Consider the following 22,800-nt stretch of genomic DNA (forward strand, 5'->3'; position numbering starts at 1 on the left):
TAATTATCTTTAAATATTTGGAGGAATGTGAAGTGGAAGTCAGGATGTAAATCAACTTTAATTTTAAAAAATTGCTAGAACTAATAGATTATATTTTACTTGGTACTATATTTGTAGAAAGGAGAGAACTTCAGGAATAGGAAGGAAAAAGAGGCAATAGAGACTCCTAGAAATATTAAATGTGAAACAATTTTGACTTAGAACACATTTTTTTCTAATTTTGTCCTAAAAACAGATATATTTTGATTGGTGATTTTGTGAATGAAAATGGTGGCTCCTCCTCTTTGAAGTTAATGGTCTATTTGGAGCAAGAAGCAAGTAAATAAAACTAAAGAAAACAAACAAAACTCCACAAAATACAATGCTGTGAATGCTGTAATCAGGTCATGACACCAAGTAGTATCAGAGTTCTATGGCAGAACACTAATACATCAGTCTCCTCATAGAGTTGCGTTATGCTCTTTTGCTGTTTGAAACTCTGTTAATAATATGAAAATATATCACAGTGTCCTGATACTGACAATATTTAACTTGATAACAACTTATAATTAACATCAACCAATCTTCCTTGAGTTAAAGGTGTCAAAGTTGCATGTTATGCTGTCAGCAACATAACCAGGAGACATGACTGTGATATAATAATCCTTTAAAAATATTACAGTTTATGTGCATACCATTTTTTATAGGAGAAATTCGGAAAGGAAACGTGCTATTACTTTGAAGCCACACCGCCACCCCACCCTGCAAAACCAGCTGTGAACAATGTAGCTGCGATAGTCTCTCTTTTAGCCTGTTTCAGTGGAGCTACTAAGTCAGAGATCAGAGGCAGTCCAGTCCAGTCCAGGCCAGGCCAGCCTAGCCCAGTCTAGCAGTCATTTTATGCAAATACCTATTGGCTTATTTGTCTGTAGGCACAGTTATCAGTTACATGTCCTGTTTATCTTGAGCTTCCTCCTATGACCTGGCATCTTTCGAGTTTCTCTGGGTCTGTCTTCATCAAGCTTCCTAAACCTTAAGCTTTGCCTTCCTTGAAGCTGAAGCTGCAGGTATCATTTTAGCATCTGCAAGGGCGGCAGCATAGTGTGGGTCCCCGGATGTTGGTCCTTAGGCACAGTGAAAGGCAGAAGCAGTTAAGTGGATAATAAAACTCTGCTTGCCAATACTTCACCCCAATAGTTAACAAATCAAAAATTCACCTAGATTCTTCCTAGGATGAATTTTATCTTTTAGTGTTTATTTCAAGTAAGACCTCAGTGACTCTTCACATAGAGCCTTCCTTTTCTGAGCAACAGTTTTCCCTCCAGAGCTCTTACTTGTAAACAATGATTCAACTGCCTGCCACATGGCAAAAAACCTGGATTACTGTATTCTGTGGCTGCCATAGTGATAGCTTTCATAAAACAAATGAATTTTTGAAACAATAAGAAAATCAGGTCCAGAAGCCCAGAACAGTGAAGAGCTATTATTATTTTTTAAAGAAACTTTTAATTTTAGAATGGTCTCAGAATTACAGAAAAGTGAAGATAGTAGAACTAGTTCCCATAAACCCCACACTCATGTCTCCTGTTATCGGCGTCTTAAGTTACCATGGTACATTTGTCATAATGAACTGAAATTGATGTATTGTTTTTTAAAGTCCATACTTAATTCAGATTTCCTTAGTTTTTACTGAAAGTCTCTTTCTGTTCCAGAAATGTAATGCATTTTTCAGAAGACTACATTAAATTTAGTTGTCATGTCTCCTTAGGCTCTCCTTGGCTTGCACAGTGACATTCCTCTCAGTTTAACTAAACTTTAGACAAATTTCTTCCTGATGATAGACCCTTAGTATACCTTTCCTTAGATCATTTACTTTAGAAAACATGCAGTTGTAAATTTTTTCTCTGCACCTTTGAAATGTAAACGTAAGTTTTCTCCCAGCCTCTTGCCATTTTTACAACCCAGTGAGATCTTTCTCAAGGACCTGGGAACCATCCTTGGAAGTATAAACATGGAAGGAGATAGCACTCCTATCTCCCAGTCTCTATAGGAGGGTAGGAACCTAACTTTTACTTCATAGGTGTCAAGATGGCCCAATCATAGAGAAAAATATTTGCAAACTCAGGAATAATTTGGTATGCTTGGCATATCTCATTTTTGCAATAATCTAATATAAAGTCTTCCTCCTTGTGTGTTTAACTTTGGTGCAGTTTTTGCTTTGACAACAAAAATTTTCCCTTTTTTTAAAAAGATTTTGATGACCATGGCACTTTTGAGAAGTCCCAGTCAGGTACTTTGCTGAATGTTTCGCAGTTAGGATTTATCTGATATTCTTCTCGTGATCAGATTAGCGTTGTGGGTTTTGGGGAGCAGAGAGTGGATATAAAGTGCCATTTTCATTACACCATATCAATCACACGTAATATCAACATGATTTATCACTATTATACCAGAATGCAAAAGAATATTAAGAAGAGTATATGTATGTATCACTGAGTCACTTTGCTGTATAGCAGAAATTAACACAACATTGTAAATCAACTGTACTTAAATAAAATTTTTTTAAAAACCCATGATTTATCACTACTGACATTGACCTTGATCATTTGGCTAAGGTGGCTTTTATCAGGTCCCCCTCTCCTGCTTTTCTCTATTGTATTTAATACGTGTAGCATAGTGAAGTTATGCTCTTCCACCTTGAAACTGGAGTATCTTCATATATGATGTGGAATTCTTTTGCATGAAAGATTTTGTCTCTTCTCCATTTATTATTTTGTTCAGTCATTTATTTATATTAGTATGGATGCATAGATATTTCTTTTATACTTTGGGTTATAATTTAATGCTGCTTTATTTTGTTGCTTAGCTATTGGGACCCCTTTCGGTTGACTCTCATGTCACTTTGACACACCCCCATCCTTGTTTTTTACTTGTTTATTAATTCATTCATTTATCTATTCATTCATTTATTTTAGTACTTCCTTACTTTCTGGCACTACAAGATGCTCCAGACTCATTTATTTTCTGCTTCCGTCCTAGATTCAGCCATTTTTTTCAAGGAATCCTGGTTCCTTTCATTTGAGAACGATACTAGAAATCAATAGCTGGGCACTAAGTGTGCTAGTTATTATGAGGATATCTTTGCTTCCAGGATTTCTCAGCTCACAGAGCAAGAAGATGCATGTGTCAATACTAACATATGTATATACATATATTTATAAACATCTTTATCTGTAATCTGTATCTATATTAAGCCAAAACAAAGCTATAATTAAGTTAAATCAGTTCATATTGATTTCTCCAATTCTAATCCATTAACACATGGATTATTCTAGCCTCCTTCCTTTGCTGATTTATAAACTCCCACTCCAACAGGGAAAAACCTAGCTCCCACCATCTGCCTCCCATTTACTTAATTGTTCAGTTCCCTTATGTATGTAGCAGTATCAGAATTGTTAACATGTGTTTCCATGGGAAATAACTTTATCAACTAGAGTATAGTGTTCATGCACAGTTCCTTTTGCCTTTAGTTTTACAGACACCATTCATTTCCAAAGTTACTTACGTCAGCTCTGCCCACCCCTCCCCACTTCAGTGAGGCTTTTTCATATATTTGTAATACAGTTAGATTCTTTTTCACATTCTACATTTCATTCTGGGATTCTCTCAACCTCCTAAATGATTTTTTAAAATTTGCATACATTAAGGTTCACTCTTCGTGATTATTAATTTTAGATCTTTCTTCTTTAATATATACATTTAATGCTACAAACTTCCATCTAAGCACTGCCTTTGCTGCATCCTACAAATTTTGATAAATCATATTCTTGTTTTCATTTAATTCAAATATATTAATTGCTCTTGATATTTCTTCTTTGGCCCATGGATCCTGTGAAAGTGTGTTGCTTACTTTCCTAGTTTTGGGGGATTATTTAGATAGATTTTTTTGTTATTAATTTCTAGTTTAATTCCATTCAGTCTGAAAACATGCTTTTTATGATTTCTATTCTTTTAAATTTGTTAAGGTATTATCTGGCCCAGATAGGCCCAGAATGTGGTCTATCATGGTGAAAGGTCCATGTGAGTCTTAGAAGATGTGTATTCTGCAGTTGTTGGAGTAGTGTATAAATATCAATTAGATCAGTTGATCTAGTTGATTGATAGTGCTGTTCAGGTCAACTGTATACTTACTGACTTTATGCTTGTTGGATGTACCAATTACTAAAAAAAGATAGACGTTGAATTCTCCAGCTGTAACAGTGCATTTGTCTATTTCTCCTTTCAGTTCTATCAGTTTTTGCCTCACCTTTATAATGCTCTGTTGTTAGGTGCATATACATTTAGGGTTGTTCATTCTTCCTGGAGATTTTACTCCTATCATTATGTAATGCCCCTCTTTATTCCTGATGATTTTTTGAAGTCCGCTTTGTCTGAAATTAAAATAGCTACTCCAGCTTTCTTTTGATTAGTGTTAACATGCCATTTCTTTCTCCATCTTTTTACTTTTAACTAACCTTAGTCTTCATATATAGTGTTGGTTTCACATAGACAACATGTATTTGGGTGTGACTTTTTTTCTCATTCACTCTGAAAATTTCTGTATTTTAATTGGTTTATTTAGATCATTCACATTCAAGTGGTTTATTGATATAGTCATATTACTATAGACCATGGTTGTAACTGTTTTCTATTTAGTGCATTTGTTCTTTGTGTATTTCTTCTTCCCCATCTGGGTTTAATTGAGCATTTTATATGATTCCCTTTCTCTACTCTATTACCATATCAATTTTACTTATTTATTTTTTTAGTGGTTGCCCTAGAGTTTACAATATGCATTTTAAAGTAATCTAACCCCACCTGCAAAGAACACTATACTACTTAATAAGTAGTACAGGTATCTTATAAGAGAGAATTCCCAATTCCTCCCTTTTGTATCTTACGACATTGCTTTCATTTCATTTATCCATATGCTATAATCACCCAATACATTGTTACTATTATTACTTGGAAAAAACATTTTTCTTTTAGATCAATTATGAATAAGAAAAATAAAAGTTTCTTTTAACCTTTACTTATGCCTTCTCCAGTGATATTCTTTTCTTTGTGTAGCTACATTTCTGACCTATATCATTTTCCTTTCTCCTGAAGAACTCCTAACATTTCTTGCAGGGCAAGGCTGCTGGTGATGAATTCTCTCAGTTTTTATTTGTCTGACTATGCATCTTTGTTTCTCCTTCACTTCTGAAGGACAATTCTATGTTGCTGTTCTTTTTTCTCTCTTACTTTGATAGTTAAATAGTTCACTCTCTTCTTATTTGCATGGTTTATGCAGATAAGTCCCTTATAATTTCTATCCTTGTTCCTCTATAGGTAAGGTATTTTTCTCTTCTGGCTTCTTTCAAGGTTTTTTCCTTCATCTTTGATTTTTTGAACTATGAATATGATATCCCTAGGTGTGATACTTTGGGGTATTCATCCTGTTTGTTTTTCTTTGCGCTTCCTGGACCATAGTTTGGTATCTTTCATTAATTTTGGAATGCTTTTGGCAATTACTGCACCAGGTATTTCTTTGGCTTTGTTCTCTCTTCTCACCTCACATTCCAATTCTGCATATAGTACACCTTTTCAAATTATCCCTGAGTTAGATATCTTGTTCTACTTATTTCTTTATTTTTTCTTTGCATTTCATTTAAGGAAGTTTCTATTAATGTATCTTCAAGTTGACTGATTCTTTCTGTGTCAAGTCTACTGATAAGCCCATTGAAGGCATTTTTCAGTGTTGTTGATGTCTAGCCATTATTTTTTTTTCCTGAGAACTTCCATCTCTCTGCTTACATTATCTATCCATTTTGTATGTTTTCTACCTTTTCCATTAGAGTCTTTACCATATAATTACAGTTATTCTAAATTCCAACATGGATATCATAGCTGAGTTATGTTCTGATGATTGATTTGTCTCTTCACACTGTTATTTTCTTGCTTTTTGGCATGCCTTGTAATTTTTTTATTGTAAGCTGGATATCTTGTACTGGGAAGAGGAACTTAAGTAAATAAGCCTTTAGCGTGAGGATTTATGTTAATCTGTTAGAAGTTGGGCTACTTCTCATGTTTCCTATAGCTATAGGTGCCAAAGACTTCAGATTCCTTTAGTGGCCTTGTTTTTGTCTGTCTTTTCTTGGGCTTCCCTAAGTATTCTTGCCCAGAGAGAGTTTAGATTTGCAACCCTTCCAGCTACGCTGTTATTATACTTGAGCCTTGTTGGTGTGATTGTAAGTTGTGACCAGTGCAGAGAGGAGGCATTTTATAATTTTCTGATTAAATCTTAATCATTTAGTGGTCCCGTGCCTTGTGACCTTCACAGTTGTATCTGTGGTGGTGTAGTTTTTTTGCTCTTTCCCCTATTCTCTTCATTGGATGCAGTGTTCCCAGTCCATTTCGTTGAGGCACTTAGCCCTCTTGAGTTCTTCTCCTCTTAGGTGAGCAGGAAAGCTAGAGCAGGATGGAGCAGGGAGAATGCCCCTCCCTCAGAATCTCTATGAACTTCTTTGTCCTTGAAGAATAGGTTTTTATTATGGAGAACACTCTGGGTATATTTCATAATGATTACTTTTCCCTTCCTCCTGCTAGAGTTATGGTATTTCTTTCTTGGATCTTCACTATAAGAACCTGGTGGGGTTGTTGGAGGTAAAACTCATGACAGTGTAGGGGCCCCACTAAGATGGTGGCACCCAGGAGCTTAGCCTCCAGCAATTTATCAGAATTACCATTGAGCTGTTCCTAGCAGCCTATGGCTTCTGCAGCTTTGGCATCATCTCAGCAGATCTCAGATGTGACTCTTTAGATGCACTGTTTCTCCAGATTTTGTTACGGCAGTTTGCCCGCAGCCTCAGTTCTCTGATGGGTCCAAGAAAAGTCATTGATTTTCAGTTTGTCCAGCTTTTTCATGTTGTAATCATGGGAGCGACTACTTCCAAGCTCTTTACTTGTTAGAGGTAAAACTGGAAGTCCAAGGATTATTTTTTATGTAAATGTCTTGACCAGTAAAATTCAGAGTGAGACAGGTAACTCGTTCTCTCAGATGTCTCTTATATTAGTAGCTCCAAAAGTTCATTAAATACTATCTTACTCCTTCTACAATCACTCTGAGGAGCAGAATCAAAGAAAAACATCCTAACTGTGCAACAGGGAATATCTTGGAAAAAAGAAAGCTTAAATCACTTACCAAAGGAGATATAAAAGCATCACAGCAAAAGCAGGTACAGAACTTAACATATGGCCAAGTGTTCTACTTTCTTGACCTAATTTTGCTTGCTTTCTCTCCTTTTACTTACTCCTAATGCAAACAAAATATGGCTGTATGTCTCACTATGGGAGTGAGAGGTCGGAGCTCTGCGCTAAGAGATCCTCCTGTAGCTGTGGTAATTTTGACACATGTAGCACCGCTTATTCTAACACATTATCTTTGCTCGTATTCCAATCCCAAGTGATCCAGTGCTGCTCAACTGTTCCAGAAAAGCACAACAGTGAAATCTCAAGCAAGGCTTTTACATACTGGGGATTTGATTAACATGACTGTATGAGAATAGAGCTTGAAGCTTTAAAATATATATTCAGTGATATACTCTGTGCATCCTACAAAGTCTCTAATAACTGGTGTAAATGCTTAAGCATCAATTTAGGGAATTGAGACTGAAAAGTGGGGACAAGAGCCAAGCAGATTCTCTAAAGGGCAAGACAGTGAGCGTTAGTAATGCTGTCCTGCCACGGAGTCATAAATGGGTAAGCATAGTACCACTGAAAAGAGACAAGTCAGGGTGCTTGCAGCCCCAAGTCACACCTGAGTTACCCAGGGCTCTCTGGTTAGTGAGGCTTAGCTTTCTGGTCTCAAGGGTGAGACAAGGAAGAGTGGATTCGATTGCGATGCTGACCCAGCAGCGTGCAAGAGTGCTGACAGCATACAGCCCTGGAGTCTGTGGCAGAAGAGCAGCTTACTGACAAGGTTCAGGAATCCAAAAGTGATATGCAGGACGTTTCCTGTCTCAGCAGCAACCAGCCACAGCGCAGAGTGTCAGCAAAAAGAAAGGCAAATGAATTTCTTTACTTTCTATTGTTCTCTTGCAAGACCATAATAACCAAAGTCAACTGTTATTTTGTATTAATTCTCTTAAATAATAAGTAAAGAATGTTGTTAGTTGTATTAAAATTCTGTTCCCAAGTGGCAAAAAGGTGAAACAGGAGAGTGAAAAGTGACATCTTTGAACAAAGAATGTTTGGGGAGAAAAAGGCCTTGAGTCATACATTTTACAAAATAACTTTTAAAAAATGTTCCTTTCAAGGAAGGCTCAATTATTAAATAAGAAACGAATACGTATGTGAAGAAAATAGCTTATTGAGGATAAAGCAGCAATAAACTAAAAATTATACAGTGCTTTTATATTGGATTTGAGAAAAATCCATGATATGGTGACTGAAATAAAAATATAGGAGGATGCTGGTGCTAAATAATTTAAAGGATAGAGGAGACATACATTTAGAAAATAAAAACTCATGACCATCATTTGCTTTTCCCCCCCTCGTTCTCTGTATAAGATGACTCTGAAGGATACACTGCTCTTACAAAAACAATTTTTGAATTACTACTACCGAAAAGGCACTGAGGAAAAGTTTTGTGAGTTAGTATAAAGTAGCCTCTCTGCCATAAAACTGATCCTGTCTAGTTGGGATGTCATGGGTGCCCAAATCTGCAAATCAGAAAGCAGTTCAGGACTCAGATCTCCTGCCAAATCTCCTTCCCGTGTAATGGGAAGGATAAATGGTGTGGGAGGGGCCCTCATTTGTAGTGTTTGCTGATTTCTCTGGTGTTAAATACTCCCACCTCAGCTCATTTTAAACTGCTAGTGTGAAATTGACCATCTCTCAAAGCTCCTGATAGTTTATAATCAGTGATTGCAAATCTATTCAGGGTTGCTGCAACACTACACCAGCTCAGAGGTTGCTTTGAGCTGTTGTGGCTAAAAAATGCATTTTTGGAGAAATTGGAACTTAGGTTGAGTATTAAAGGATAGGTACTGTGAAACTAAGTTTTGGAGTTGGGGGTGAAGGCTTTTAATTCAGATAGGAAATAGGTCATGAGCCCAGACCAGAATTGGCAATGCCCCTGAGTGAATAAAACAGAATGAGTGCCCTGGAAAAAGGGATCTGATGTAGGGGTGTAGAGTTGGAAAAATGACACCAAAATCCATATAGTGTCTTAAATGATAAAAGGAAAAGGTAGTGGTTTTGCTGTATGTAATGGAAAACTATTGAAGGTTTCTGTCAAGTTTAAGACAAGATTATAAGGTAGTGAATTGTGAAGATTAGTCTAGAAGAGAGGGGATTGAAGGAGTTAGAGACCTGAAGCATGGAGCACAGTTTTTATCCTATCACAATGCAGGTTCCCCAGGAACACACTGTGAGAGAGAGATTTGCCTGCAGGCCATTTACTGGGGGGAGCTCTCAGTTGAACTGTAACGCAGTCAGTCACAACAAGGACCTTAGTTAATCCTGTGGGGAACTCCAGCTGTGATGAGCCTTCAGAGATGTCTTGAGTTGGGGTGAGGATGGTGGGTCTTTTTATTGTGAAGGCAACAGATTAATAGACGTGAACTGTTCTCAGAAGGCGAAACGACCTTGGGAGGCATCTTTCTTTAGCCAAGGACAAGTCCGAGAGAGGTACTTGTAGGCAGCCAACCCTCCAGGCAACTGGGAGAATGAATGTTGCAGTCCCGGCATGGGGGACCTGGGTGGCACATCACAACACCACATACCTTTTCTTAATATGCAGGTAAATTAATGAGAAACTAGTCTAAGGTGGAAATGGAATCGGAAAGGAAGCTATACCTGTGAGATGCATTACAAGGGGACACTTTCTATTGCAAAATCATTTTTCGCTTTTACAAGTTCTAATTTTTACAGTCTCTTGTTGCTTACTCATTTTATTATTCTGTTTTTCTTAAAGTTTCCTTTAAAATGTTTATTTTTAAACATTATGCTCTTTATATGATATTTCAAATATCTAAAATACTTAGTGTATGTATCTGTTGTTTGTTGTTTCTCTGGAATCTCACTAATGATGGCTGGTCTCACTGTGTGTTTGGTGATATTTGATGATGAGACCATGTTTATTTGATCACAATCAGTGGGAACTTTGGGGGTCAGAATTGAGATAGCTCTCTCCAGAGAGGATTTGAAATTGTTCCCAAGGCAGCCAGGTGCTCTAGCAGGTTGAGGTCCCTTCCAGCATCCCTAGCTCAGTGCAGGTGTCTTCGAGTCAGCCATGCCTACTCACAACTTCACTCTTAGGGCAGTGCTACCTTTCTGATTGTCCAGTGGTCATTGTTCTCTGCTCCCCACTTCTCTCTCTGGTTTCCGTTTATTGTGTTTTTTGTTTTGCTTTGTTTTGTTCTTTCGAAGGGGTGAACATAGGGGTTTCTGTCATTTTTGGGGAGTTCACTGATGCAGCAAATAATGAGTTTTATGGAGGCGGTACTTGCTCTGTAGTTGGGAAAGTACACTGAAATATTTAGTTCACCGTACTGTTACAGGCCAAAGTGACTGGAGACATGACATAAGCAAGATGAAGGCATGAAACAGGAATTTCAAAGTTCTGGATTATAAAACTGGAATAATGATGGGCAGAAGTATGAAAGTCAGGAGAAGAAGTCTTATTGATGGTTTGGGAGGAAGGTAGTGTGTTCTAATATACTTCACTATATTCTGTGCACAATATATAAAAGTTTAAATACTTGAGTGTAAACCAATAGTAAATTTTTATACAAAAGTATTTCAAACAAAAGCTTGCACAGCTTTCAGGACTATTTAGTAACTCATAAATTGTGCAAATATATTTAATTTTAGTTTTTCCCTTATTATTTCGGGTGAGAGAACACTATATTTAGTATGGAACATGTGACAGAAATGTGTGACATGTCAAGGAGTTGTATGTTAGAAGTGTGATCAGCTGTGAATGAAAGTAGCTTAAATTAGTAGTCAACATTAGCTATTTACATAAAAAACACTCAAATAATTTCGAAATAAGGCATATATCAGAAATATTTTGCCTCTTATACTAGGATATCCCCAAGTAAACTGTGTTGACTGATTTTATATAAGGTAAAAGTTTAATTTATGGACTAATTGTTTGCTTAGTTAATACTACACTATTAAATTTAGGAGCTTTATAATATGTGTTAATATTTCGTAGGACAAATTTTCCTACTCCCCCTTGGCTTTTATTTTTCAAATTCTTTTTTCTTGATTAATTTTTAAAAATTACACAAAAACTTTAGAATCAGTTTGTTTAGTTTCTGAAATCTTATATTTTGTCATTATTGTGCTAAAGTTATGAATTAACTTAGGGTGATTTGCATCTTTATTATATTTTCCTACATGAGAGTATGTTATGACTTATTTATTGCTTACATATTAGTTTTTGTCCTTTAGAATTGCTTACATTTTTGTACAATAGGTCTTGTACATTTCTTGCCAGTAAAATGTTGAATTACTGTGGTGAGAGCGCGCATCCTGCTTTCTTCCTGATTTTGTCGGAAATGCATCTGAGGATAACTAGTGTGACTGAGCTGGAATGCAAGGCCTAAGTTCTTTCTGTTCTGACGCACTAACTCTCAGTAAAGCTTTATTCTTAGGTGAAAATGTACACTTACATAATGTTATAAAAACATGTATATCTATAAAATATAATAATAAGAGTAGTCAAATAATAAAAGTAGTTCAGTACAAGTTAATATATACCTGGGGGTATTAATATTATCTTTTTACATTTTATTGAGTGTGAGGTAAAAGGCCTTGCATTTTGAAGTGGACTTTATTTCCTGAAATTCACTTAAAGTGGCACTTCCTTGTATATTTTACCCATAAATATTCCCATGATATTTATAAACATAGATTTGAAGATTGTAAAATCTTCCTCTCACATGCTATTCTACAATGTGACTTTGCCACTCCTTCAACAAGAGGTGGCTAATTTTCTTCCATTTGGGTCTGGGTGGGCTTATGATTGCTTTGACCAGTAGAGTACTATGGAAGTAGTGCTCTGTGACTTCTGAGGCTGTGTCATAAAAGGCATTGCAGCTTCTGTCTTACTCATTTGAACACTGGTAGTTGGAGCCCTGAGCCAATGTGTAGGAGGTCTGACTGTGAGGTTGCCATTCAGTGAGGAAACCAGTCTACATGAAGAGGCCACATAGAGGTGCTCCAGTTGGCAGTCCTAGCCTTCAAGTCACACAGTCCAGGCACCAGACATACTAAGTAAACAGATCTTAAGATGACTCCAGTCCCCAGCCATCAGGCCACTTCCAAGCTTTGAATCTTTCTGCCTAGACCCCAGAGATCATGGAGCATAGATGACTCAAGACCCACTGTGAGTTGCTTGAATTCCTAACCCATTGAGCCCTTGAGCAGAGACAACGTTGAACTTTACCTGAGCCCAGTGCTCTTGGAAAATAGCAATGGTTAAGAAATCTTCTCACCCTTTGTGTTCTGGGAAATGGTTTTTTCGTGAATATTTCATGTTTTTTTGTTGTTGTTGTTTGTTTGTTTTCTTTGTTTAATTTGCTTGCCTCCTGCTCTGAATAGATGATGACTTATGACAAAGCCAGACACAGATCCTCCAAATTCCCATTCTTTGTCTCATAAATGATTAGTTGAACTCTTTATCTTCACCAACCAATACAGATAAAATGCCTGTTGACTTGACCAAACTTTTTTTTTTTTTTTTGGTGGTATGCGGGCTGGCCTCTCACTGTTGTGGCCTCTCCTGTTGCGGAGCACAGGCTCCAGACGCGCAGGCTCAGAGGCCATGGCTCATGGGCCCAGCCACTTGGCGGCATGTGGGATCTTCCTGGACCGGGGCAAGAACCCGTGTCCCCTGCATGGGCAGGCGGACTCTCAACCACTGCGCCACCAGGGAAGCCCTTGACCAATCTTTGATTTCCTGACCCAGAATTTTTGCCCACCCTTACGTTAAGAAAGTGTTCGAACAATCTAGCATTGGAGAATCTGCTGACTGTAGAGAAAAAATATCCTCCCCAACCATCCGATCATGTCACCTGCTCACCCCATTGCCCCACACCCAATTCTTTCCACTGGGTTATTTTTACTTCTCTCTGCAAAAGAAATCCCTTCCCTTTCTGCTTTCACTGAGGGACACTTGCAGATCTTATGGTTCGAGGATTCTCCCTATTAAAATAATCCCCTTCCTCATATTATCTCAAGAGTCCCCTTAACATAGTCTTTCCTTACTAATGTAAGGACTTGCATTTTTTTTTCTTTGACAGCATGACAAAATGATTAATCTGCTAACTATTAGGTTAATTAATTGACTTTTTTTCCCCCAGCATATTCAAAAACGCTTTTTACTCAGGGAAGCATAAGTTATGTCAGTGTTGATTCAAAAATTAAGTACTGTAGGCAGGATTATTTCACTACAAAACTATCAGAAATGTTTATACTCATATATTTACTGGATAATGATTTGAATGACTTCTAAGTTTTGGTATTTATTTGAGTGAATGGAATATTTCATTATTATATTCTAGACATTTTAATGATAATTTTCATGTTAGTTGAGTATGATACTGATAAATTTTATCGGTCCATCCAAAATGTTTTCTATTAGTAGGTATAACATGATATAAATTGTATAAGAGCTATGTTACAGAAACTTGATTTTTAAGACTATTGATGGTCTCCAGATAGAGAAGAAATATCCTGAGTATCAATTTTGTGCTAGGTCTTTCACATTCATTACCTCATTTAACAAACAAAGCAGCCCTGCAAAACTATGTTTTAAATTACATTTTTCATAAATGATAAAATGGTCTTCCTCAAGATAATTGAATTCCTTCTTTGAAATTTCAGTTCTCTTTAAAAATTAAACTAATCTAAAACTAACAAAGACAAAATCAATACTGTGGAAACGGAAAAAACGTTTCCTTAGTATCTTTATGGCAAAGATAAGAGATGACTTTATCTTATCGCATTTTTTTGTAGGTGACAACTAAAATTTTAGAGAGAAACAAAGATTGTGGGCCACACACAGGCTTAGTAAAGGGACAGAAATAAGGATTTTTATTTTATTTTATTTTATTTTTTTTGTGGTACGTGGGCCTCTCCCGTTGTGGAGCACAGGCTCCGGATGCGCAGGCTTAGCGGCCATGGCTCACGGGCCCAGCCGCTCCGCGGCACGAAGGATCCTCCCGGACCGGGGCACGAACCCGTGTCCCCTGCATCGACAGGTGGACTCTCAACCACTGCGCCACCAGGGAAGCCCCCCAATTTTGTTTTGTTTTGTTTTGTTTTGTAATGGAACCTTTCTTCCATTGATGGCTGAGGTCTCTTAATCTTACTTCACCTGATTTGTGCAGGATATGAAATTTATGTATCACATAAAATTTTTTAGGAAACTAATATATCTGTTTGTGAGCCACCAATGCTATGGTCTGTGAAAAGCTCTGTTAACCCCTTTTATACAGTATTCGGAGTGCTGAAGAGAAATCCAATATAAGAAATGATTTTTCCTAAAAATTGTATATAGACTGGAAATTAGTTGGTAAAGAAAAAAAAGAGTTGGTTATCTTATTATTCTGTATGAGTCCTTCTGTGATAATAAAAGTAGAAGTTATCTTACAATCTGAGGAGGCATGTGAAAACTCACTCTATGGAGCATAGTGACACCCTCTATTCTTAGGTAAGATGATTTGGAATTAGTTTCATTTATTCAACAAGCATATTTTGAGTACCGCCATACTCCAGAAACCATAAAGTTTTCTGAGGGTGCAACAGGGAACAAAACAGATATCGTCCTTACCCTCATGGAGCTTGCCCTCATAATGTAGTTGGACATTTGTCTCTAGCTGAAATTGCTTAGTTTTGAAATTCAAGATGAAATAAATTACCATTTTTCATCCTTTATGCTAGCACGTAAGTTCCATGTGGGCAAGAATCTTTGTTTTTTTGTTCACCAACTTATCCCTAGTGCCTAGAACAGTGCCTGGCACATAGTAGATTCTCAATAAATATTTGTTGAATAATAAGTACTTTCAACAACAACTACCCTTGGTTAAATTTCTCTTATATACTAGACATTTTACAAGACCGTGTCTTCTAGATGTCACTGGGTGGTGATAGGGGAGGTTGGTACTATTTTATCACATTAACAGTAGAAAGTCATATTTTCTTGACTCCTCCTCTTACCTGCATAAATTATACCCTAGAAACCTCTTAAAAATTTCACTCATTTTTTGGAACTTGCTCAGGGGGTGTACAAATATGAAAAAGTTGCCATGCACATCCGGCAGATTCTTCCCCTTTATGGCCCAGGTCTACTCACCGACTTCCTCTGCCAATGAAGCTGCTGGAGGGTGTTTGTCATTGACATTCCTGCTGGGCAATCTGTCTCCATCAGGATAATGACGTAGTTTGTGCCTAGTGTACTGTCTCCTAACGTTTCTGAAACGCATACGTATTTCCTCCACTCTGTCACACTCCACCACAGAAACTCCAGAGCAAAGCTGCTCATGCTCTGGGTCTCAGACTTTCTTTTGAGAAGAAAACCTTCAGATTCTGTGAGCAGTGCTCTCTCCATTGAGCTCTGACATAAACTGCTAAGTAGGGTGAAGGCACAGGTAGACCTTGCTGCCTTCTCCCATTCCTCTACTCTTCTCTTCTGTTCCTTGTGTAGACTGATGCTTGGACATGGTGGATGCAGTGTGGCCCAGGCCTAGACCTGCGGAAGTAACCTGATAGCGACAGGCTCAAGGAGTAAATTATAAAACTAGAACTTAACAGGGGACAGTACTGTCACCATGATAGGGGCAGCAACTTCTCGTCTAAAATCTGTCATTAAATCTGACCATCTGCCTAAAAATTATTTTTCCTAATTTCAGGAAACTAAGTGTTCAGGTCCTTGAATAAGTAAACCGCCTGGAGAGAGAGAGAGAGAATGTCGACACAAAAACACACTTGAGGCTTCCAGCTGCATGTTATCCTATTAAAAGTCAGTTTGAATAAAACTGTTAAGAGTTAATCAGGCATTTATCTGTGCCTGGCACAGTTGACCATGAAAGAAGATAAAGTTCTTGTTAACTTGGGAATTATTTGGAGGGGGGATGGAAAAATCCCCAATTGCAGGCAGATATTAGTAGCATGTACAGCTACATATGTGGTGTGATTTGGGGGGTTTTAAGAAGATCCTGTGAATTCCACAATTCTTCCTTGTCCTGCATGCTTATGCATGAAATCGTATTAGGAGTAAAACATTTTTCAGTTTCAGTTAGTTCAGTGTAAGGTGGCCACAAAGGAATTAAGACAGTAAACATTTCATTAAAGGAGATTTTCATGGGGTTGGGCACAGAGAGGCTTGGAGCTATTATCAGCACACTGGTTTTCTGCAGAGGTAGAGGAGAGGGGAAGGGCAAAGTTAGGATAGGTTGAAGGCAAGCTGCAGTTATCACACACATTTAGTAAAAATAATCTCAATGAGGATTATATCTGAACCATACAAACATTAAAACAAGGATTAGTATCAAGAAATGGAGATTTCATTGAAGTAAAATTCAAAAGAGCCAGGTTTTAGTTCTGACCTTGATCCTTGCTGACTGTGATCTTGGGCAAGTCACTGAAACTCACTGGGCTTTTCTCATTCTAATATCTTCCAGTCCAGTTTTCAAATCTTGTGATTCAAATGGCTGGGTTGTGTGGACAGACCTAAAAAAAAGAGCAGTGTAGGTTGGAATAGTTTGTAGACTTTGTGGGAAAGGTAAGTGTTATAGATTGAATGTTTGTGTCCCCCCAAATTCTTATGTTGAAACTTAATCCCCAATGCGATGGCAGTTGGAGATGAGACTTTTGGGAGGTGATTAGGCCGTAAGGGAAGGACCTTATAAAAAAGATTCCAGAGAACTCCCTTACCCCTTCCTCTATGTGAGGACACAGTGAGAAGATAGCTATCTATGAACCAGGAAGAGGGCTCTCACCAGACATCCCAAACATTGAATCTGCCACACCTTGCTCTTTGACTTCCCAACCTCCAGCACTATGAGAAACACATTTCTGTTGTTTATTAGCCACCCAGTCTACGGTATTCTGTTATAGCCCCAGAACAGACTAAGACAGTAAGTCTAGAGCTGGACCACCAACAAATACAGTGAAAGTGTTCTGTACCCAGTTTCTAGTTTGGGGGGAATCCCCACAGCACCAGGCAATTCTTGGGCATCAGCTGGGCATCCTACAATTCAATTCAATTCAGCCACTATCTACCCAGAGACAGTACCAGATTCCACAGGCTAAAGGAACTGTACCCCTTACCCCACACTTCAGGTGCCCATTGCAAGCCCAGGTTTTCACCTGGGCTTCTACCCAACCAGCTGTAGATTGGAAGTTCCAATGACCCTTCTCCAACTCAGGGTGCCAATCACAAGTCCAGGTTGTCACTTGGGCTTCTGAACAGGGATGGGCTATAAATCAGAGGTTCCAACAACTCCCTCTTTGGGTTCACTTAATTTGCTAGAGCAGCTCATAGAACTGAGAAACATTTTACTTACTAGATTATAGTAAGTTTATTATAAAAGGTTTATTATAAAAGGGTATAACTCAGGAACAGTCAGATGGAAGAGATGCATAGGGCAAGGTATGTAAAAAGGGGCTCTGAGCCTCTATGCCCTCTCTGAGAACCCCATTCTCCTGGAATCTCCACCTGTTCACCAACCTGGAAGCTTTCCCAACCCTGTCCTTTTGGACTTCAATGGAATAGGTATAATTGATTAAATCATTGGCCATTGGTGATTGAATTCCAATCTCAAACTCCTTTCCCCTCCCTGGAAGTTCAGGGTGGGCGGTGGGACTGAAAGTTGTAACCCTCTAATCACCTGGTTGGCTCCACTGGCAACCAGCCCCCATCCTTAGGGTCTAAAAATCATCTCATTAACAAAACAATAATAACTCTCACCTATTAGGAAATTCAAAGAGATTTAGGAGCTCTGTGTCAGAAATAAGACAAAAGAAGACCAAATAAATATTTCTTATTATAAATCACAGTGATCACATACAGGAACTAGATTACTGGAGAAAGAGAAGGGGAAGGAATTCCAGTAAGAAGGGCACAAAATGCAAATTGTAGATCTCAAGGAAACCGATGTGACTGGAAAAAGGTCAGGTTGGTTGTAATAAAACTGTATACTGCATTTTCTAGAATGATCTTTATGATTCCAAGCATAATTACTCTTCTGCAATTGTGTTGTGAAATATTAAATTCCTACCCTCTTTCCTATTGCTCCTACCCTGTCAACTCTCTAATTCCCTTAAGATGCCCACTTTGTGAATTTGTTTTAGCCACTAATATCTTGATTATTGTTGTTCTAGTTTCAATGACTGAGGTGTCCTTTCTCTGTGCAAAGCCAAGGAGCATTAATGGAGTCTCACTTTTTGTAGTAGGGACTCTTAGTTTGGGATTGGACTTGAGGCCTCACAGCATATTCTGTTCATCTGTATTTTTCTACTCCTTTCACTTAGACTGGCTGAATTTTTTCGTCTCTGCTTTCATATTAACCTGTGCATTCCTCTATTGCTTCATTGATATTTAACTATGTGTCTTTCTACATATGTATCTTTCTTTTCAGCAAGCTCTGAGTTTCTTCAGGACAGATTTCTTTTTTTAAGCTGTAGGTCTAACATAGTGAACAACACACGGTAAAGGTACACCTGGTTGAGTGAAGAAGTTACCTGTTGTTAAGCTATATGTCCCATGTTTTGTAACAGAAAATGCCATCTTGATGTTGGGAGCTGAAGGAACTTTTGAACTCAACCATATTTTAATACAATTCTGCCCTTGATTTTTTCCCCTAATATTCTTTAGACTCCAGCTGCATCTCTCAGCAACTGAAAAAAATGTGAAGCTCTATTAGCAAAGAGAAAATATTCAGACCTAAAAGACCTCAAATAGAAGATCAATAGGCTGTGAAGGCAATTATCTAATTCATCTGGGTCACCCTCACCTTTATTGCTAGAAGAACTGGCTTTATTTCAATTCAGTCATAAAACCAGTGGGTTATTAGCAAGAAAACAGGCAAGCAGTTCCTCTACCATAGCTACAGTTGAGAACAATTATGGTATTAAGTTCATGGATACTGAAAAGATTAATAGACTTTTCAGGGAGTTTTATGGACAATTATATGTGAATGATAACTGTACTATATGTTAAGGGGAAAGCTCATATATCTATTTCCTTAAATGTGAACAAATTTTGGAAGGAAAAGAAACCCTCTTGAATAAAGCTGTTCTTCCTACTTAAAACTGCCAAAGTCCTAAAAAAGTCTAGGTAAGGTCATGAGGTAGCCAGCTCCATTAATGCTTTGCATTAAAGGTTTCATTAATCTTTTACAGAATGTATGATAATAAGACTATTTTATCTCAAATGATCCTGGCCTGGATTTTGCTTGACACGTGTTTTATTAAGTGCTCTTATCTGCCATCTTAATAATCCAGTGCTGGTATTTATTAAAAAGTTTTTGTTAAATCACATTTTTCTATGCAGTTCCTTCATTTGAAGAAGTTGAAAGAGTTTTACTGTTATCTTATTAATATATGCTGTCTTTCTCTGCTGGAGATGTGTAGACAGTGTTTCTCTTTCCAGTATCCTGTTATGTCCTTCTACTGTGCATCTCTTCTGGTTGTTATGTTTCTTCCAAGACAGAAAAGGCAAAATGGAGACAGTTTCTGCTGGGTTTAGGGAACTACTCAATACTGCTTCCTCATTTAAAGGAAGATTGAAGGAATCATACAATCCACAGAGAGTTGTCTAGAAAAGAAATACACTTTGAACTATTTTCAAGAACAGTAAGCATTTTCTTGCATTCCATGGATAGGCTTAAAGTTATTCTAATACTAATTAAGCTTTTATTTTGAATGGCACATTTTGTAAGATGTAAATATACAAAAGGTATGAGTATCATGGGTGAGCTGGTTTGGGGGTTTTTGAGTGATTGTACTTAAAGGGTTCACCTCTTTACAGTGTAGAATTCTCAACCTTTTAGGGAGTGATTAGGTCCCAGGGAACTGATTCACTTTTCAAACTCAACAGATGGATCTTATAAAGCAATGTGACAATTTATTCATTTTTAATATGTGGTATAACTTATTACTGTGCAGAATAGGAAAGAATATATAATAAAGCATACTATCTAGAATAGTACATGAAATAATATATGTACAAGCCCTTAGGTGAATCCCTGGCATTTAAAAAATACACAAGAATTGTTAGCTACATCTGAAGTAGCAAGGTACCTGGGGAGAAGACTTTAATAACCAGAGGTTGTATTTGAAGTTAGTAGCTATTTTGAGGAATCCGTGAAAGGCCTTGCTTTATTACATGGCTGAAATCTCCAGAATATGAAGGATAGTTAAAAACCCTGCTGATACAGTGACTTTCAGATTACAAAATATTTTCATGTATGTTAATGCTGTCCTGATAAAAATATTGTGTTAATCGACTACTCAGTCACTTTTGAACTGTGTTAGTAAACATTGGTGAAATTAATTTTCCCAGTTCTCAATATTGCAACATAAAGGATACATTTCTCCAGTTCTCCTTTTCTTTTTTCTTGTTTTCTTTGAAATCTTCCGGGTGTTGTTTTATTCTTATCAGTAAATCATTGTCAATTTCAAATAATTGTATTACTTCTGGGAACTTTCCTGTTGATGGCTAAGCATATTTATTGCTCGTGCATTCTTATTTGCTTTGGTCATGTAGGGGAGCCACTCAATCAATTGACCGCTGTTCCTTCTGGCTTTCTCTTTAGATTGTGGGTACAAGTTTGCTCCTGGTTCAGAACTCTTTTAGTGTTCTTTCAGCAAACATTTATTCAGTACTTACTTGCCCCCTGACAGCGTAGAAGCATCTAAAATGAAACACTTCCTATGGGCCTGGCCCTGTCCAGTCAGTGAGCCAGAGAGAAGCAACAGTGCCTGGCTTTACATTAAGAGCTCCATCTTCATTTGTCAGGGAAGTTTGTTGCTATGCCATTGATCCTTGTTCTCCTTAGAAAATAGGCAGGATCTCCCTATTTAGTCTCCCCTTACCATATAGCAGACTATCTGCTCTGGCTTCTCATTCCATTTGGAATTGGGGCTTCATCCTAGTTCCCCCTCATCCAGGTCTTGCTATCAACTTTATTTCCATATCAAAAAACTGAACCTGGAACTTGCCTAACCTATACCTTGTCCTTGTACACCTACCTGAAGCTGAGAACTGCTCCCCTGGTTCATGTCAGAGCCATCAGTCAAGAATGCCATCCCATGTCAAGCTAAGGTTCACCAAGCAACCTTTAACCATGTCAATAAGAACTGCTGCTCCTTTCTAAAGAGGGTCCATCCAGTTCAGTATCCTAAATCCTGTCTGATCTGGTTTTAAGGGGAACTTTAGCTTTTATGTTGCTAGGGCTTTGGAGAATCTCTAGCCTGGCAATCATATACCAGGCAACGCTGGGATACCTCTGCTGAGCTAGAACAACAGCGCTTATGTTCTCCAAGAGTTTTTCCTTTCCTTTATGTATAAACTCTCCACTTTGCTCTCACACAGTATCTGTGGTATTGACTAATTAGAGGACATCATATTTCCCCCAACATCAGCTTGCTTTCTTTTATTAGCTAAATCCTTGGTGATATACTGTTGAGTCTGGTGTGTGGTTTTACTCTAAGGAATAAAGTAGATAAACATTCAATCCAATCTGGGGTCATGTCTGTTGTAATATTTTAAAAGAGGGACTCTTAGATTTTTATTTTTACCACCCTCTCTAAGCAAGAGCATAGAGCATAGATCAAATAATCATTATAAAATTACGTTTTTCTACAGGTACAAATAAAGCCTTTTCAAATATCTGCATCCTTTCTGGTCAGCCCTATCTGAAGCTAAATGACTCAGGAAGGGTACTGCAGTTATATCTAAGTCTCACATTTTGAGGAGAGATTAATGACTCATTTAATCTAAAGCTTCCAAGTGAAATAAAACCCTTGGGTAGAATGAGCTAACGGTACAAAGAAAAAGGACCATAAAATTTAGTGTGCATAATAATTACCTGGGGTGGTTTTTCATAAGCCAGATTCCATGACCCAGCCCAGAGATTCTGAGCCAGCAGCTTGGAGCAGGACCTGAGAATCTGCCTATTTCACAAACACTTTTGAAGATCTGATGCAGGAAGTTCCAGAACCCCACTTACCAAACTGGATCAGGTCTATGCGTGGACATGGCTTTATTGCCCTCCTTTGTCACGCTCTGGCCCTACATCTCTTTGGTTAGAATGTGGTGAGAAAGCTGTTTTCATACTACTTCCCTAAAGCTGTGTTTCTCCAAGTGAGCTCTGGACATCACAATTGCTTAGGAAGCTTGTTAAGCTTGTGACTTCCTGGGCCCTACCCCAAACTCTGAATGAGAATCTCTGGGAGTAAGAATTTGTATTTTTAATATGTTCCTAATTGGCTCGTGTATGCTAAAGTTGAGAACAAATATCTCAACGATTTTTTTTTTTTTTTTTTTTGCGGTACACGGGCCTCTCACTGTTGTGGCCTCTCCCGTTGCGGAGCACAGGCTCCGGACGCGCAGGCCCAGCGGCCATGGCTCACGGGCCCAGCTGCTCCGCGGCATGTGGGATCTTCCCGGACCGGGGCACGAACCCGTGTCCCCTGCATCGGCAGGCAGACTCTCAACCACTGCGCCACCAGGGAAGCCCCTATCTCAAAGATTTTGACAATGAAATTAAATAATAAAAATTC

This window comes from Delphinus delphis, chromosome 14 (assembly GCF_949987515.2).
Source record: "Delphinus delphis chromosome 14, mDelDel1.2, whole genome shotgun sequence".
NCBI lineage: Eukaryota > Metazoa > Chordata > Mammalia > Artiodactyla > Delphinidae > Delphinus > Delphinus delphis.